The sequence below is a fragment of the Aythya fuligula genome, chromosome 17 (genome assembly GCF_009819795.1).
Source record: "Aythya fuligula isolate bAytFul2 chromosome 17, bAytFul2.pri, whole genome shotgun sequence".
Lineage (NCBI taxonomy): Eukaryota > Metazoa > Chordata > Aves > Anseriformes > Anatidae > Aythya > Aythya fuligula.
Window position 1 is genome coordinate 3,270,790 of NC_045575.1, and position 19,590 is coordinate 3,290,379.

Here is a 19,590-nt window from a genome sequence, read left to right on the forward strand (position 1 = left end):
AAGTACAGCGTGTTTCTACAGAATACTTATAAACTCTCCTCTGATTAAACTCGGGGCCAGCTATATAGCCTTGCGCTTGTTTGGATTTCTCGACATGCAATTCAATTACTATTCCTGTCATTTTGCAGACTCGTGAAACAAGACCCAATATAATAGGGAATTAAAACGGCACTGTGGAAGGAACATGAGCACCTCCAGCCACTCTGGACACCCCTGGGCTGAAACCCCCCAGACCCACCATGGCAGGCTGGGCTGCCCAGAGGGTTTTCTGCTGCTGCTGCTCTGAAGTGCAGAGAGATGGCAAGAGGGGTGAAAAGTGGGGAATTCACTGCAAGCCAAAGACATTGAGCACTGCTACAGAGACAAGTGGAGGTACGAAGGTAAGTTCTGGCTAGAAAAAAGAGGAAACAACACTGTTTGACTTAGTCACCCAACTGGAGTGAGTGTATGCAGTCCAAATCCAAAAGAGCAGCACTGCCTGGCTGGCGCCCAGCTGTGCTCCTTGCAACCATCACACAGCACTTCACAGATGCATTAAAGCTTTGCCCTGGCCTCAGGAGCTAGGACATGTATCATTATCCCTCATCTGTTGGGAAAATTGAGCTACAGAGAGAAGTGATCTGGCCCAATATTCAGAAGAAAATTAGTGAAAGCCAATTCAGGAGTTCCTGGGTTCTGTAAAAACTTCCCCATTTTTTCCCCTTTTAAATAAAAGAGGAAGTCAGAGAGATCAAATAAATCAAGTTTTGCTGATAACTGGCATAATTCTGCAAGACTGAAGTAAAGACTAAAGCCCGCCGGCTGCAGGGAAGTGCCTGGAAGCTTCAAGAACTTTTCTTTTTATCTTAAAAAAGCAGATAACAAGCACAATCCATGAGCTTGACTCAGTTGCTTGAATGCAGCCTGCCACAGCCTGTGGCTTCATGGCCCTCAGGACAAGCATGGCCACAACTGCATCCCTGCCTCTCCTACAAGGGCTATGAATGTCCTCAGAGTTTCTACAAATGTCAAGGAATGAAACCAGCCAGGATGAAGAGACGGTTAAACCCTCACTTCAAACAGCATCCTCACAGAAGCTTGTGCAAATAATCCTTGCTGTGGATAATGTTATCAGACATAATTAAGTTTTGCTCTGAACCCAATAGGGACATTAACATCTTGGGAATCACAGAAGAAACTAACTTCTCAGTTGTCAAATGCACACGACAGAACTCTGAAGCAATTCCTGCCTCCTGCGTCAGCCTTTTATTCTGGCCTGTTCAGCTGAAGAACTCCTCCCCGCTCCCTTGAGTTTCAAAAATCCAAGGTCTGAGTTTACTCAGACTCCTCTCATGGAAACAATGCTATTTCCTAAGGAGAATTTCTGGATATAATAAAGCATTCAACTGCCCAAGACCACATATTGTGGTTTCAGTACAACAATATGAGCCGAAAGTCTTCCCAAGGGCAGATTTCTCGTGTTCCTTGAGGGCTTGTGTGGAATCATGTGTGGTTTAATTCCTCAAATTAAACTTGATTTCAATTGTCTTCTCCAACCAAAAATTAAACCTCACAAGTCAGTCACGGTGTCCTACAACAAAGGGTCATTCTGTGCCCATGGAACAAATGAAAGCTACTTAATAAGGACCAAAGCTAAAAATTTGTTTCCTGACCTGCAAGGCCAATTCAAATAAACTCTTCTGCTCTGTTCCCCATCAAATATCCAAATTGTGTCTGGAATGTCCTCTTTTTTTAAGTGTCCTTTATAAGAAAGCATTACAAAAACAAGTCCAGAGAGAAAGAAGTCCATAAAAGTTTATGGCGCAACATTTTCCTTTTCATTAGAAGTAACATGGGATGAAAACCTTGCTCCAACCTGACAGCAGCTGAGGAGGCAGAGCACAGAGCAGAAAGTGTCAAATCCCATCAATTCAGGTTTCAGGGACAGCTCTGAAGGCCTCAACTGCCTCATGCACAGCTTCTCTCTCCTTAAACTCCTCCTGGCCCTGTCAGGGCAGGCACACTCATCAGGTTGTCTCATCTGACTGGTGCAGTTTCCAGTCTGGGCTGTACAGTTCTTGTTACAGTCTGGCCCACTGTTTTACACCTTGAGAATTTCTCATCCTCACTATTTTGGCTTCGTGTGGCAGCTGTCAGAGAGCAGGAGTGCCACACGGCTTTTGCGAGAGCCTCACATGCCCTTCATTAAAGGGCATTACAGCTGTATTTATATCTGACATAAATCTGCTTTGTAAACAGTGACCTGATTCAGGATCTGCACTTTCTTAGACTGCAATATCAGGAGCACACGTGTGCTGGCCCCTAACGGGCAGCACCAGACCTGCCTGGCCCTGGGAGGAGGCACTGCTCACCTCCAGCAGCAGCCCTTTTGCTTCACTGCAGGTTACCTTCTTCTGCTGCCCACCTTCCTCGCTCACTGCAAACGTGATGGGATCTAGGAGAGGAGCCAAGGCGCTTGAAGATGTCAGCTTTGGTCATAACATGGCACAAAGAAAAGGGGAAAGAGAAGAGAGGATGATTATCCTGAGCAATAAAAGTTATTTACATGTTACAGGTAACACAAGTGTCCGAGGACAGTGAAGTTTGGGCAGTTTAGACCAAAACACACTGCAAGTGCTGTCTCACGGCCTGACCAGAGGTAAGTAGCTGTTCTGAAAACCAAAGGCGTGCTCTCACTCCAGGCACCAGACTGTTTTCTCATCTCATTTCTATTTGCTGGCAATTCCAAACGCTATGACAAAAATGTCAGCTCATTAGTCTTGTTCTTAGAAGTCTTAAGCTCTCATATATGAAGTTGGTATTATCAACAGAGTCCATAAATTGCAGCTAAAGTCCATAAAGGAAGCAGTCATGACATAACCCCAATTTAATCTGAATCAAGTTGCTAGAGTCAAAGAAGTGTTTTCCACAATGGTAATTAATTTTTTAAAAGAATGGATGAAAGGGGTTCTCAATTAATAGAATAGGGAGACAAGCTAGAGACGATTGTCCATTTTACTAATACTGCAATTTAACAGCTATTCAGCATCTAATAACTTCTCATTAAAAGTCAACCCTCCCCTTTCTCCAGCAGATTAGCTACCCATTTGTCAAACACAATGCAGCCTCATTAGCCTAAAAGTTCAATTTCTGCTTTCCCACAGATTTGCTTTTATTTTGCTGATACCAGTAAGCTAAAACCCTGAATGACAGCAAAGTCCAGAAACCAGCAACACAAACACTCCGTTTGTTTTTCACAGGTTCTGGATGGCATTTGGGATGCCACATTCCCAGCAAGTCCAACTGCAACACCACATACATGCAGTTGGAGCAAGAGCCAGGTAGGAAACCCCTGGGTCCTCTTACACAACGCACAAGGCATGTCCATACTCTGGAGCTCACCTGACAGAGGAGACTAGGGCTGCCTTTTCCTAACACCTTTTCCACCCAAAGAACAGCCCCGTAACACTGCAGACTGTCTGGAACTGGAGGGTATAGCTGAAAAGGAGACATAACAGCAATTTCTGCTTTTACCAGAAGTTTCAGTTGCCATTACTTTGAATTTTTGGATTATGATTGGTCTTCACCTATATAACACAGAGGTGGATGTGTTGTTCTGGGTGGTTGTTTTAACCACCACCAGAGTTCCACAAACCTCGCAGCAGGGTGGGCTGGCAGCAGGATCACTCCTAGCAGTCAGAGCTCAGGCAGGACAGCAGCCACAGCCCTGAGGTACAGCACCAGCACCCTTAGAGAAATGTGTACCTAGACATGCCATGAGCACAGGCAGGCGATGCATTAGAAGATAAAAGCTCCTGCCAGGGCAACCCTAAAATAAATAACAACAAGAAAAAAAACCCACACTGACACCAGCAGGGAGGACTGGGCTCTGTTGAGGAAGAGTACGGCCGCACAGCCGTGCGCGGTGTCTGGGCACGTTATTGAGACCTAAGACCTCAGCACAGAAAGAATCCGTCTGCACGGATTTCACCGCAGGATCAGAGCTCCAGGAAGCCCCTATAAAAGATAACAGAAACTGAAAGAGGTTACAACTAAGGCTAATACCACCCAAAAGCTAAAGCAAACAAAAACATTCCAGTCTATCGGCTTTATCTGCAAAAACTATTCAGCTGTGTTTAAGGCTGTAACAGCCATATGCACGGGCTTCAATACAAGGGACACCTTTCCCCCAGCTCCTGCTGTTGTAATTCGAAGGAACGGATCCAGACATCAGCAGAAGGGGAAGTTCAGGATATATACAGCATTGGTTTCCAAGAGAATATTTCTCGTGTTACGTGAGACCAACATTTTTAGCCAACTTGGCAGAAAATAGACAAGCTGCAAAGCTATCCTAAAAATACCAGTCCTGCTAATTACAAGAAAGAACAGCAAAGCATAAGCAACGGCAGCACTAACAATCCATACTTTTAGTGACACCCTGCTAACAATTTATTTTTTTCCCTAAATCCACACCATTTCAAAAAGATCATCTCAGTTGCTTGGGTGTGCAATAGATGCTTCTAGTTTTATGTCATGCAATTGAGACAAGCCAAGCTCATCTCAGACTGACTTATGGCTTCATCTGTGTGATTTACTAACATGTTTGTCCTCCTCCACCTCTCCTCAGCACAGCGAATATTTGTTTTCATATTCTGGAATTCAGCTGCCCCCAACAGGGACCTTCGCAACACACCTCCAGGTGCAGGGGCAGGGCACCAAGCCACCAAGAAATGCTGGAGGGAGATCAGGGAAAAAAAAGAGAGAGAAAAATCACCAATGTACACCAGCTCCATGATCCATCTCATCAGGCAGGGTGTCTGAGAGAAGCACAATAACTCTCCCAAGCAGTCACTTGTACCCTTCCTGCCCACTGAGGAAGCTTTTCCCAAACCCCTGCCTGCTGGAGGCAGGCCTACACCTCAGCGTAACATGACAAAGCTTCATCTCCTACCAGGAGCAGGAACTCTATCTGAGGGACAGCACGACAGCTGGAAGGAAAGGGGGATCACTGCATCGTTATCTGTGAACTGAAGAACCTTGGAGCTGAGGGCAGGTTTTCAGCTCGCCCACAGCTCCAGCAGGGTCTGTGCAGCCAGGGCACCTTGTGGCCGAGAAGCTGGCCTACGTCTCTGACCTCTGTGGGAGGCAACTCCTTGCAAAACCAAAGCAAGGAGAAAAAAAAAGTGGCAGGAAGGAGCAGAAAAGGGTAGTTTGAAATTGCTGACCCCACGCCTTCTCAAGAAGCACGAAGCACGAGGCCCTAACCACTCCCCTCGCTGCTCTTCCCCTGAAGATAAGTGCTGGAGACCATACAGGCCATCTGCCCTACTGATGTCTTCCAGTCATTCACCACAACTTCAGTGTAATTATACAGAGAACAAATCAGAGAAGAAAGCAGAAAAGCATTAAGACAGCATCAGCTAGAACCCAGGAGCTTATCCTCTGCTCTCCCACTAAAGCACGAGCTTTTGCCAAAAAGCAGCTACCCCTCCTTCCTCAGGACAGCACCAGACAGCCTCAGAGTTTTTAATAAACTGATAAAGATCAAAAACCTCCAAAAGCTTGTAAAAAGCTTAACATCTTAGCCCGGGCTGGAGGCGTGCTGGTGACAGCCCGAAGCACAAGCCAGAGCAAACTCGGGCCCGTGCTCCTGCGCCGAGGGTTGGCAGCGCTCGCAGGAGTCTACGGCTGCAAAAGAAAACTTATTTTTGTCACTGAAATCAGCACGGGTGACTCACAATAGGCTCAGGGAGCCTCGTTGAGTGTTTTTTTTTTTTTGTTATGCAGTCACTTTTCACCCTTAATTTTCAAAAATGCTTTGAGTGACAATAACGACAATAGAGCATAATAGCCATAATTAGCTAGCGTGAGAGAAAACTTCCAAGTTCCAACCTAACCAGAATTACTACTTGAAAATAGGCCTCACAAATGAGTAACGCAGTCAATCCCCATTGAGTACTGAAGCTAGAAGAGAACAATCTCAGGGGACTGCCCGTCACCTTCTGCAAATTCAGCAGCACAGTCCAGACAGCCCTGGCAGCAGAGAGCAGGAGCAAACACTGCTCAGACGGCCGCTCCGAGGGCGATTTACTGCTGAATAAACCACTGGAAGCATCTCCAACTTACCAGATAAATGGGTCTGACTGGACCAAAATCAAACAAATCACTGCCTTCTCGAGCACAGGTTAATGTATTTTTTTTTCCAGCAGGACTAAGAAGGTAGAAAGCACACGGGCAAGCTTTGAGAATGACTCGCCAACCGATGGCTCGACATGCACCTTTTGGAAATCCTTCCCTCGCACATTTTACGCAACCCAAACCGCCCACTTAAAAGGACAGAAGGCACCAGCAACACTGAGAAGTCGATGCAAAATTTGCTCCATCGCCTTGTGTTGTCACAGGGCAGAGAAAGGCAAGAAGCAAGAGCGTGCAAAGAGACAAGGAGGTGGGATGTTCCTTCAGCCTTTCTTTCACCTGCGTTGCTCCCTGGGCAGAGCAAAGGCCAAAACCCAACCCTAGCCCCAGGGCTGTCCCCAAATCTGCGTGCTCCCACCCAGGCAAGTGCTACCTGACCACCAGCACAGACCCTCTTGGGTTCAGTGACAATGGTCAAAGGTTTGAGCACCCCATACGAGCAGGCTGGTGAAGGCAGCAGTCAAGTTTAGGACAACCACCTCCGCTTCTCAAAGCGCCAAAGTTGGCCAGAATCTTTATTTAGGACTAAAGTCCAGTAGCTCTCCTCTGAAGAGGGGATAACATGGAAACTATTCTTGCAGAGTTTATTTTGAGCTGAAAATATTTTCCAGTTTCATGTTGACAAGCTGGGGTTCTAACCGCGCTGTGTTGCAGGATAATGACTGGATTTCCAAGGCCTGACACGGGGAAAAGCAGAGGAATCTCCATTTTTCTCTTTAAGGTGTTTGTTCCTGCAAGAATTTTTATGCTTTCAAAATAAGGTCATGCACTCCTGCAGCACAAAAGGGCCCCAAAACCAGACCACAGCCGATGCTATCTATCATCCCAAGTAAACTGTGATAATCAGATCAGCCAAACAGTTATAAACTGACCGTATCTAAAGGAGAAGGAAACAATTTTCTCAGATTCCTCCCCCTGGCAATCACCTCGGAGATTTTCCAAACAGCCAAGCAGCGTCAGCCTCCCGAACACGTCCCAGTGCTGAGCTCCTCTGGGACTCAGAGACAAATTCCTTCAGCCCTGCTGGAAGCCCGGGTCAGCCTGTCACATCTACTGGAGAAAACGCTTTGCTAGAAGGACACAGTAAAAGCATGCATCAAAACCTCTCGTTTTATCCACACCTCCTGCGATGCCTTCAAAGAGCGTTCCTGCGAGTGGCTACAGAAACCCCCCGGGAGAAAACCTTCCACTCCTCACCCAACGCAATGTGCTTTGGTGCTGCACAAAGGGAGGTTGCAAGGGCAGAAGGGACGATTTGCTGTGTCTGTACAGCACCTTCCCTCCCCAGTGGCTCAACACATCGTGCTTCAGAAGTGCTGCCAGCCTGAGGACACCCACAGGGAGAAAGCCACTGAGCACGAGGAGGTTTTGAAGGTCCAACGCAAAGGAACAGAGCGAGCTGCACAGCACAGCAGCGGCACCAAAGGCACGTCTCCGAAATCCCACCTGGGCTGCTTATTCAGGCTGTGAGGCACCCACGGACCAACGCTAATTACCGCTTACACTCTTACTCAAAGTGAAAGGGGTTAATTAACCAAATGCATACGCGTACCTTCGGAGCTCAGTCCCAGCAGCTGGAGGCACCTGGGTGCTCGGCCACCCCCACTCCTTGGAAGCAGCTCCCTGAGGGGCACGGAGGACGGGCGCACGCAGCTACAGCAGCAGCGAGCAGGGCACTTGTGGCTCTTCAGCTGGGAGGTGGCGAAACGCCTTGCTTGACACGGGACCATCAGCTAGAGGATACCACGTGCATTTTTTTTTTTTTGTGAACAGGAAGTTGCTGCTTTGCTGGAACACAAGGTGCTTCGTTTTTCCCCTGTAACACACCCCTGTTCCTGCAGGCAGAGCTCAAATGTCTCCGCTGCCCTGCTCTCGGTGTTGAGAAATGCTGTAAAAGGAACTGCTACGGCTCGAACTAGGGGTATTGGAAAGAAATGCCATCAGTTTTTATTTTTAAATGCATTTAGCTTTGTGCAGAGAGTTAAAAACTCTCCCTCAGCTCCCTCAGATGTTCTGGCACGTAGCAGTTCTGCAAAAGGCAGCAGAGACAAACCTTTCCCTCAACAGAAACACGCTGCTCGGGGTCACCCACACGGGTCCCTGTCCTCTTCCACTCCCAGAGCAGCAATGCCCTCCCTGGGGCTGCTCTGAGCAGGCAGCAGCATCAGGGGCTGCGGAGCACAGCAACCAGCCCCAAGCTGCTTTTTGCTTACTCTTCTCGACTCGGTGGGATGGAGGAGGCGTCTGGTCTGGACTGCAGCCTGTAATTGGCACCTCTAGTTACGGTGACCTTAGGCACCCCAAACATTAATGTCAAGCACCCTCTGGCCCTTTCCCGAAGCATGATTCAGGCACAAATTTAGCACAAGCTAAGCAATTCAGAGAGTGACTGTGCTGCAGTCAGGAGGGTTACTACACACCACCCAAACCCATGACATTTCCATAGAAACCACAGTGGGAAAGAGAAAAGCCTCAAAAAGCTGACAAGAGAAAAACACTTGGTGAAGTAAGTTAATTCTGGAGGGAGAAACACACGTGTGCAAGGTCCTCCCTGGTTCTCCAGCAGAGCGGGCACTCGGAGGTAAGAGTTAGCATCAGTTAGTGATCTGCAAGGGGATTTTTGCTGTTAATGTGTCACCAAACGTAAAGGAACTTCCTCAACTTTTTTCCAGATTGGGTAAAGTCTTCCAGAATATACGTGGGATTGATTAAGCAAATAGATACTGGGGAAAGTGTAATGGAAGCAATTGATTCTTTTGGTCAAACAACCTCCCTGCTGAGAGCAGGAATGAAATAAAATTTAAAACTAACATTACTACCAGGTGCACACATTTTCAGCTGCAAACTAATAAGCCACTCCCAGCAAAAAAAATAGCTTAAGTATGTTCCATTACACACATGCCTACTCCAGAGAAGTGTTATGTGACATCAAGGAAAAAAAAATCTGTCAAGAAAGCAATGGCTTTTAAATAATTCAGGATGCTCTGCTCTTGTTCTGGAAACCAGTCACATTCCAGTGCTTGGCAGAAGCGAGCCGGCTCTACTGGGAGCGACGCAAACATGCACGGAAGGAGGCTGTTTGTTCCAAACTGAATCACTCGGTGAGATGCCTGCTGCATCTCCAACCCTTTCCAGGCAGAGGAAAAACATCCCCAGCTTGCCTGGTGCTCAGCTCAACCGACTGCACACCCCGGCACCTTTCCACAGAAGGAAAAGCCACGCCGAACTCCACGAGGTTCGAAAGCAAATCTGCAGGCGAGCATTTCTCAAAAGGTCAGGGATGTTTGGTTCAGGCTCATTAGCTCAAAGCACAACAAGGTTCTCGCATCGCTGTCGGCGGGACGGTACAGAAACCCCTGTGACAAACACCCTCAGCGTGCAATAAAAAGCCGAGTCGCTTACCGTGGTACAAGGAGAAGCTGCCGGCAGCGCTCGCAGAGCTGCTCCACTCACACAGCACACCTCAAATTAACGTCGCTGGCTCCAGGCACACACGTCTCAGATCATGTGCGACCTGCACCCCACCGAGGCTTCGCCGTTCTCTCTGCTCAGCTGGTACGAGCCTACAAATCATGCCAGGCATCGAACGGGGAGCTGCACGAGCACGCGTGCGACGTGTGCACCTCGCTCTCCTATCGGGGCTGTGCTGCTGTGAGCCGATTGCCCCCGTTCTTCCCTTTGGCAAGCCAAAGCTTCCCTGCTAGCATCCTTCATAAACAGCACATGACTTTCTGCCTAGGAAAAAAACGGGACTGCTTTTCGGGTCTTGAAAAATACTTCAGCCCGACGGATGCGTTTTTCTCTGGAATTAGTTTCTAAAGATATACTCGAGCTGCCACTTCATCAAAAGCAGAGCTAAGGACACTAAACAAGTCAATACATTAAATGGTTTATCTTGTTAGAGGTTTTACAGCTATTTAATAATGAGTTCCAGTAACTGCTGCCTGCATATGTTTATTATTGTATGAGAGTCTTTAAAAAAAGCTCTGTGTAATGGCCCAACCTTGCCTTTCAGCTGCGTAAAAATTCCCTGCTCCAATCAATATCATCATCATTAGCAAGAAACTAAAAAAAGATCAGCAGAAGCTATAAAATACAGTAAATTACATTCTGTGAACAGCTTCACTGCCACCATATTTTACAGAAATCCCATTTAAAATTCGCACGTGGAAAAAAAAAAAAAAAAAAAAAAAGAGAGGTATACGCAAAAAAGCAAATCTGGGCAGGAGACAGAGCAAATATGTTGTGTTCTCCGATGAGCGGGATAATAAAAGCAGAATGGTAAACTCCGAGCTGACCTTTAGGGGTCAGTCACATTTTCCATGTGCTGTTAAATATCGCTTGCAAAGGCGGGGGGGCAGCGGGGGGAAATCAATTCAGAAGGAAATAAATAATACGCGGTGTTTACAGGGAGCAACCAGCCAAAAGTCGTTACTTTCCAAACCAGAGCGAATCGCCCATCGCTTCTCGGGACCAGAAGAAAGCTTCGCATCCCTCTGCCGATGTGTTGGCACTTAAAGGTTTTACACACCGCAGGGTCTGAGCCTCTGAAAGCAGGCAGGCGCTTCCATCAGGCAGACGAACGCGCATTCCTCCCTCTCCCAGCACTGACGGGCACGGCAGCTGAGTTCACAGAGCACGAGAAGAGCGTAAGCGTTTCTTCGGCCAATAAAAACAAAACTCAAAGCTACAAATATAAACCCGACCTGGACCACGAGCCTGCTGCTGAGGAACGAGTCGTTTACCCTTCAGCTTCAGCTGTCTTCCCAACCAAAAGGCATTGAGGGATGCTCACACTGTTACCCAAGTTGCTGCCACCTTATTACCTGGACAAGGCTTACACCACAAAGCCTCCCCTTCGTTATCTCACACCAAGAAGAAATCTAAAATTTTATTATTGGGAATATCTAGTTAGGAGGATTTCACTTTAAATAAAAAAGAAATGGGTCTGAAATGTAGATGAACTTAGTCCAACTCTATTCAGGACCACATGAAATGCCAAAAAAATCCCAGAACCCAAAGAAAGGGGCAAAAAAAAAGCCCCATTTTTTTTTGGCTGCTAGTTTCACACAGGCCTGGAGCAGCCGCAGGAGCTGCCTCACCAGGACGCATTCGCTGGGTGCTCTCAGGGGGTTGCAGCCCAGCTCATCAGAGCTGCTGTGGGGCTGTGGCCACCCCTCTTCATCTGCCCTCGTCCCAGCCGCTCCTCTCACCCCCGGCCATGGTTCTCTTGGCCCAGCTCCTCCAGGCTGAGGCTAACCTGAGCCAGACTTGGGCAGATGGACGGGAAGGAGATGGAGGCACAGTCAGGAGGAATTGGGATGCCAGGAACCAAACCAAGCCCAAAGGCATGGGTTGTGGGGAGGCCACCTGTTAGTCGCAGTCTGAGTGGATGGTCCCCGTTTTATGGTAAAGGTGGTTCTCGTCTTGAAGATGCTCCTTGATGAAAGGACTCACTATTTGATATTGGGAAAAACCTAACTCAAAGCTAACAAGCAATAATTCCATTTATTTCCATTTACTTTGCTGTGCCAGGTGAGGCTACCTCCCACACCCAGTTCAAAAAATCAGAAGTACCCCTACTTTAAACCTAGAATAGGAGTTTGAGACAAAATAGCCAGGTGATGTTCGCGTGCAGAGCAAATACAGCAATACCCCATTTCTCTCTGAAAAGTTGGCTTTTTCGAGTTGGCTTTTTCCAGGGATTGTTGCGTAGCGGCACGCTTTTTTCCTTTTTACCTTTATGCCAGCTTCTCTAGAAGGAAAGCAAACAAGCCGCTGTGACTAATCCTTAGCTTTGCCAGCTGACAGAACCCATTACATTACCACACCGTGCTTTAAAAAAAAAAAAAATAAATAATAAAAATGACAATTTTTTGAGGGGAGGAGGAGAAAACGGGATGCTGTGGGAGATCCTGCCCTGGTCCCTCTGTGTTCTCCCCAAGGCATCACCCCAGGCAGGGGCTGGCACTGTCCCCTCAGCCCCAGGAGCCTGCCCGGTTTGGGGACAGACACCGGGCAGAACAGCCACGTTCAGGCGCAAAAAGGGAAAAGCGGCTCTCTGCGATACAGGAGCTGCCACGGTTAAGTTGCCATGGAGAAAAGGGAACTGCTGAAGTGTCTTGAGGTACACGGTGCCGAGAGACATTACAGCAAAGCCAGAGGGAATAGAGAAGCAAATGGATTTAAGTGCTCCCACAAACCTGAAGCTTCCAGACAAGAAATTACCAGTAATTACTAATAATATAATTTTCATGCAGCACTCATCAGTACGAACCAGTTCTGTCCTCACAACAAAGAGGAACAACAAAAGCCACAAACAGTTACCAAATTAGCTTATTAAGATCTCTGGGATTTTTTGAACCTTCATAACCATCAAAATTGGTCTGAATGCACAAACACGATTACAATAAAGAGGCCCAGAGATTTTCTGGGCACAGCAGCAGCAGCAGATGCAGCTTCATCCCGCAGGCAGCGGGCGCTGAGGAAGCTCTTCCACAGCCACGACGGCCGCTGCCCCGGAGCTGCTGCTCGCCTCCCGCGCTGCTCCTCGAGCTTAGGAAGCTGTTGTTGCTCCTCTTTCACACTCGCTCCTCTATTTAAAAAATAAAAAAGCACACACTGAATGGCAGAGCTGGCTACGCAGACTGTACAGCCCACAGCCCACAAGACAAAGCTCGCAGCAGAGCGAAGAGGTGCTAAGTGAGAGAGCCCGACGGGGGCTGCTGATTTTCCTCCCGTGTCTCTCCCTGTTCCCCATCAAGGCACGGCCCCGTAAGCCACGATCAGGCGCTCACTTTGTTAAAATCCAGGCACAGCAACACTCAGCCAAAGCAATCTTCATCTGTCCGGCAGGACCTACATGCATCAGAGGTGGAACCGCTGGGCTGAAAAGCCCCCACGGTGCCTGGCTGACTCGGTGGAGCAGCTGCAGTCAGCTCAGCAGCACGGCGAAGAGGAGAGAGGTGCAGCAGGACGGAGGCAGCTCTCTCTGCTCCAGCTTCTGGCCAAGGAAAGGGGAAGAAGAAGAGGAAGAGGAAGGGGAAGCCGCACAGCTTGCTGTCCCCAGCCACCAGAGCAGCAGCCAGACCAGGACGAGGACACAGCTTGCTCCAGAGATGATTTTAGCACTCAGGGAAGGGCTAAACTATCCTGTACGGCTGCGTCCATTCATTTTCCAGAATCTCAACCTCCCTAATGATAACAGTTCCTGGAAGAGCACTTCTAACCGAATTAGAGGACGTCTCACAAGCACATCCTTGGCAGCAAGAAGGCCGTGATGTGGGAAGACGCCTGACTGCGTGATCCAGGCCCTCCCTAATTCAGTTACGTGCCCCGTTGAGCAGAGGTGAGAAGCAGGTGTTGGAAAAGCAGCCTGAACCCGAGTTTGTGGTCTGTGGGTTGTGTGCATGTGTTTTTTCTCCCACACACCCCATTTCTTTTAAGTAGTGGAATGAGTTGCTTGGTCTTTCACCTTTACCAGCACCAGCTGTGCTGCTGAGAAAGGTGCAACGCTCATCTCCCAGTAAAGCTGAAGCAGGGACCTGGGTTTTGTTGGAGCAGGAAGGACAGAGAATGGAAAAAGCTTCATCCTACACTGAGTTAGGCATCACCCAGACATGCTTGCTCAAGGAATTTCTATGCAGTAGAAGAGATTTCCCACAGCGACAGATACTTTGTCCAGTTGTCCAAACTAAAACACCCATTTGACAGGGGATTCAGCCCATCCTTGGACACACTCGTGCTCTGAAACATGCCCTTAAAAGGAGACTTGGTTGTTCTTTTGCATTAAGCAAAGCTGTGTTAAAATGTTTGTTTCCAATGGAAGAGGGAGACAGACATCAGGAGGAAGCAAGCTGTGTCTGAAGAGCAGAATTTCTGGCAGATGGGTCAAGAGCAGCAGCTGTGCTCACAGAAACACACGCATCTTTGCATACTTCGGGTTGCCATTTGGAAAACATCACAAAAGACAGCCTAGAGCAGAGGGAAAAGGGGCCAGTTTTGACAACAGGTGTCAGGATACACTTCTCTTGTACCTTTCCAGGGGGTGCTGCAGACGGATGGTCCATCGGGCAGGGAAAAGGTCAGCATTAACAACAAAGCTGTACTGGTTATGGCAGTACCTGAGATACCCTGCAGAGATATATATCTTAACTGTGGTGTGATCAACACAGTGCCTGTGTCCAAGTTGAGTTGCTGCTGTTCCCAACCAGGCTTCAATCTCCTTGGCAGCCCTCTGGCTCCGTGCACGTCGGCAGCACGTCTCTCCTCCCCAGGGACAGGGTGGAAGTTACCTACACAGTGTGCACGGGGCGTGAATGTGGAGAACAAAAGGCTTCCATCACAAAAGGCTTCCATCAAAACAAAGAAGCGACACGTTTTGGCCTGCGTCCTCGATGAGAAGCAGGTGGCGAGCGCAGGGATGACCAAGGAAGACTGAAGCTGAGGAGCTGGAGTCCAACAAGTCAGCAGTGCAAGAAGTCGTGTTTAATTTCTACATCACCACATCCTACTGTGCCCACTACCCACCGCTTTCTGCAGCAGAGCCAAAAAGCAGCGCCACACAACTGCGAGGCAGGCACGATCGAGGCAAAGGGCTGCTGCTGGATTTACTAACCTGTGTCACGGAAAGAGCTACAGATGCCTTATCATCGCTGAAATGTTACAGAGATAACGCGTGTGCGTGTTAGCTGCCTCCTGGAAACGCAGCTAAGGGCACTTTTCTGCACTGAAAGCAGTGCATCAGATCTTTTAGGCTAACAAAAGTCCCAGGCACCCAGCAGAAAATGAGAGCTTCAGCATCAGCACCACCAACTCTGAAACAGCCTGGCCTCAGCAGGCTCTCCTTAGAGTCTCCTCTCCCTCCTTCCAAGACGGTACAAATTGGTTATTTTCCACAGGTAGGGCCAGGAAGACCAAGGAATTGTTACAAGCAGGACAGAAGTAATGAGTTTGCCAAACCCCATGTGCCAATGACACTTAAAATGCTGCCCTAAACACAAAGTGCGGTAACAGCAATTAAATAAGCAACAACTTTGTACTGCTGCAACCTTTTCCCTGAAGGATTGGGAAGTGCTTAGAAGAGATGCTCTTGTCATGGAGGCACAGCTCCTGCATCCCAAGGTTGGGGAGGCAGCTCTCCTGTTTCAGAGGAGCCTGCACAGGTTAATGAGCTCTCCTGCCTTCTCCCTTACAGCTCAGGGATACAGAGGAATGTCAAGTGTGATGCTGACATCTGGTACAGCAAACATTTACAGGAGGGCTGCAGTAAGAGGAGGAAGAGCATTAGAGAGGATTGTGTCAAAGCTGGGAGCCAGTCCTACGAGCCTGTTGTAGGTGACTGCACCCAGGATTACTCCTGGAAAATCAGCCTGATGTAAAGGAGAAAGCAGGACAGCAGGAGGATAACTCCGTCAGCAACACTGATTACAGAGGAAAATAAATCACCGCCCTATTGCAGGTGCCCTCAGCACCATTTCTTTACCCTACTGAAAGCCTGGAAAGAGCAGCAGGACTCCGGAGAAGGAGATCACCTCGAGTTCAGCCCCGGCTGACTCCCGTTCTGCGGGACAAATCCCATAACCTGCAGGTTACCCCTTACCCCAGCCAGAACCAGCAACCTAAGAGCTGGCAAGCACGAATCCCTTTGCTGCATCAAGTATTCAACAGGGTCAGCTCTTGGCAATTGTTATTCTGAGGACCCGGTCCTTCAACTACTTGCTATTTATGCACATTGTTCATCTGAGCGCGCCTCGCACTTGTAAGCATTCGCAGGGCTCCAGATAAGACTTGCTCTATTCATAAACAGCGAGGCTCAAACAGAGAAAAGATCCCTGCCTTATTCAGGGCTATTGAGAGAAGGGAAATTAGATAGCAGGTACCGAGAGAAAGCCCGAGCGTGTGTGTTATGTATTTAAATGGAATCGACATTTCTTCAAAGCCTCGTCGGCTTGGGTTTTTTACGGTTTAGGGGATTTCTTTGGCTTTGGTGTATTTTTTTTTTTTTTCCTCCAGAAGGCTGCAGTTGCAAAGGTAAGATTCTTAACGAAAGTGATCAAACAGCTCCTCTTGTCACAGCAGGAGAGGAAGAGGGTAGGAGAGGCTGAACGCCACATATGCGACATGAGCAATAGCCGAGCTTACCGGGGATAACAGGAGGAGAGTCAAGCTAGAAACCAAACAAAAACAAATAAAACCACGCATGATCTAGAGAGTTTAGATATTTAATGTATTGTCACAGGAGACAGATTGCCCAGAACAAAGTAAACACAGAGGAGGATGCATGATGTGGGGTGCTCGGGCAGCGGCGCCGTAGGTTCAATGCTTCCTCACCGTGTTCCCCAGTCTGCAGCTGGGGCTGGACACAGCCTCTGCTCGGGGCTTAACGAGCCAAGGGGACTTCTCTTCAGGAAACACAGTAAATAATAAATACAAAGACAACTCTATTTTGCTATTGTATCTTCTTAATTCCTTACCTCATTAGCTCAATTGTAAACTAACCTTTTTGCTTCTGTTAAGATTTTCCCCCTGTAGCTGCCATATCACATTCGTGCTTCACTGCCATTTCTAGAACTTTTCCCCCTCGCAGTCCAAGAACCAATTTTGTCACTTCAAGCCCCAAACCTGTAACCACATGTGCTGACAGCTTTCCTGAAGTTGTGACTACAAACGTAGGTAGGGAGCACAGGCAGGGTTTGTGCTGCTTCAGGAGAAAAAGCAAGTGAAGCTCAGCACACCTCCACCTTCGGAGAAACCCTGCTCCGCCAGCTGCTCAGACTGAAAGCAGCTTCTCACAGCAAGGTTTCAGCAATCCCCCACTCCCTTCTGCTGCACAAAGGGAACCGATCCACCTGGAGCACCGCACCGCATTGCAGGCACTTCTGTTCCAGGAGCGCACTCACCATTTTCATCCTCTGCTCTACATGGGCGCAGTAACCTCTCTCCAGGCTAAAACTCACATAAAGCAGTTACAGGTTGAAGAACATGCAGGAACAGCAAAATAAAACTAGCATTTCTGACATTATTGGGCTGGTGAGTCATCAATTAATGCTTGTTTGTCAGCTCCTATAAAGGCCGAGATCTTCAGAGGCAGCTGGGGCCGGCAGACCCTTGACTGAGCAGGCAGCCGGGCTCGGGCCAGGCTGCCCAGAGACACAAATGCCCTTCCTCCCCCTTTAGCTGCCAGCAGAGGCAGGAAGGGATTAGAGAGGAACTCCAAGTGACAACATCCTTCCCTCCGGCCCCTTTCCCAGCTCTGATCTCCACCACGAGCCGCTCGGCACAAACCCCAGCAGCATTTTAGACAGCCCAGGCGCTGCCATCAGTTCTGTCCCTCTAGGGAGGCGCCTCTTCCACTCCAAAAACCCAGGGCTTAGCTTCTGTCCCTAGCAGAGGGTTCCCTCACAGCTGTGCTCTGGATTCGGAACAGGACCATCCGTCACACATCCAGGAGCCCATCACTGCAGGTCTAACCCATGCCCAAGCCCCAAACAACAGCTGCAAGTCAGAAAGCACCACTGCAGATCAGAGGCAAGACAAAAAGGCAGCTTGCTTCAAGCTAGGCACCCTGATTAAAATCCTGTCGGTCAGGATGCAGAGGGAAAACGAGGGATGTATTTGCATTTAATGGCAGGGCCCGCATAGTAATTGGCAGTCTCTATACCCAGCCTCACAAATATAACTTGTACTGAACGCACGCTTTATTGCTTTTATTCTTACATTGGAGTTTTTCTTTTCCTAAGGCAACCCACTGAGCCCTTCCCATGCTTTTCCTTCTCCCCTACCACGAACTCTGTTTGAGAATAGTTTTGCAGAACAGAAAAAAATCTGTCCCCTGCTGGAGCCAGCCAGATCAGACTATTTTCTCTAAAGGTAACAGCATTTAAATATAATAGTAATCTTTCACAAGCAGGAAATAATAAGCTGGTTATCAACAATTCCAAAAAAAAAACAAAAACAAACAACAAACAGTACTTGTCAGGGACCAAGAGTCAAGTCTCTTATACCTAAGAACAGTTTCCACACATGCGCATCAGCTAAAAAACCTCCACGACATGGGGAAGGCAGCTTGTTTGAGGCTTTCTCTAAGTGGGATCAGAGGCAAAGTGTTCACAAGTCCCGATAAGAAAGTAGCAGCCTCTTGACGTTTAAGTGGCTTAATGCTTTTGGGAAGCAGGCCCCGAGTACATTGGTGACCCAGGGTGCTATTGGAAAACTGTGCTTCTGGTACTTAAGTTTTCCTAGAGTCACCAGCTTCTGAGTTATAGGATAGCTTCTGAGCAATAAAACCTCCCGTTGAGCAGCTTGAGTTTTCCCGTAGCTAATTACCAAAAGCTAATGTTGGCAAGGAGCATTACGTGCTTATCCAGTGGAGTCAATAAGAGATTGCTCATTTGTGCACATTTTGAAAGGGCAACCCCGTCTGCCTCGCCTGTCTTTCATTGTTATATTTAAATACATTAATATTTTAATCTTCTAAAAAGCAAAAGCAATTTATCTCTTCTTTAAAAATAAATAAGGTGGGGAACGCGATCATTTTTAGACAGCGGTATCTAGAGAAACATTTTAACGCAGATGCGCTTCAGTACCCCTACAGCATACAGAAAGTCAGATCCAAAGTCACGCAGGACTAAAAACAGCTCTGGGTGCCCAAACTCACACCTTTCACAAGGAGCCAGGCTTTTAAAAGATAAACCCACAACCACAAACTAATCTCTTGAGAAGACAGGAACAGATAGATTTCCATCACTTCAAAGAAATATTTCCTCCCATGTTTTACAATAAAAGAGATAAATAATAATAATAACAACAACAAAAGAGACAGAAAGAGACAGACAGACATCTGGGTTATGTTCTAAATGTAATTAGAAGCCTGACAACAGGACAGAATAATGTCAAACAAATTACAAGCAATGTGTTTTCATTCACAGGGTGACAAGTCAACAGGCAGTCAGTTAATTTTAAGACTGATTATGTACCAACTCCTTAAACAAGATAAACACACTCACATACACGGAGAGCAACAGGGAGTCCAAACACACCATCGATTTCCCTTTGGGTAAGGCTGAACATCGCAGTTGAATCCGAGAAATAAAGAGAGGGAACATTTTAGGAGTTTTGTTTGTTTTAAAAGCAGTTGCCATTCCCTTCAGGGTGCCCAAGCCACCGTGCTTCAGAGCCCGGGTTTGGGGCTGCTGCACATCCCCAGCATGCACCGAACACCGACACAAGCTGCTTAGGAGAAAATCAGGTATAAAGGCGCTATGGGGCACAGCTCCCACAGACAGTCCCGCCTGATGTGATACCTTTTGGGAAGAAAAGCAGCAGGATCTTGAACAAAGATCCTCGGAGAGCAGCACCCTGATGCTGCGTCAGATGGCTCCAGGCTCCCCAGCACCCCTGGGCACCGCGGTGCGC

The 19,590-nt window shown here is 47.9% G+C and overlaps 1 protein-coding gene across 6 annotated transcripts in view; it reads right to left on the reverse strand.

The window, feature by feature from the left end:
* Positions 1-19,590, reverse strand: part of PITPNM2 (phosphatidylinositol transfer protein membrane associated 2) — a 132,701-nt gene that overhangs the window by 77,742 nt on the left and 35,369 nt on the right. Inside the window, exon 1 of one of the 6 annotated variants that reach the window (XM_032199239.1) lies at positions 9,577-10,315. The exons of the other annotated variants lie outside the window; for them this stretch is intronic. The gene's annotated coding sequence lies outside the window, so the exon portion shown is untranslated. Of the gene's footprint in view, positions 1-9,576; positions 10,316-19,590 lie in introns of those variants that run through there. 6 annotated transcript variants of the gene reach the window in all.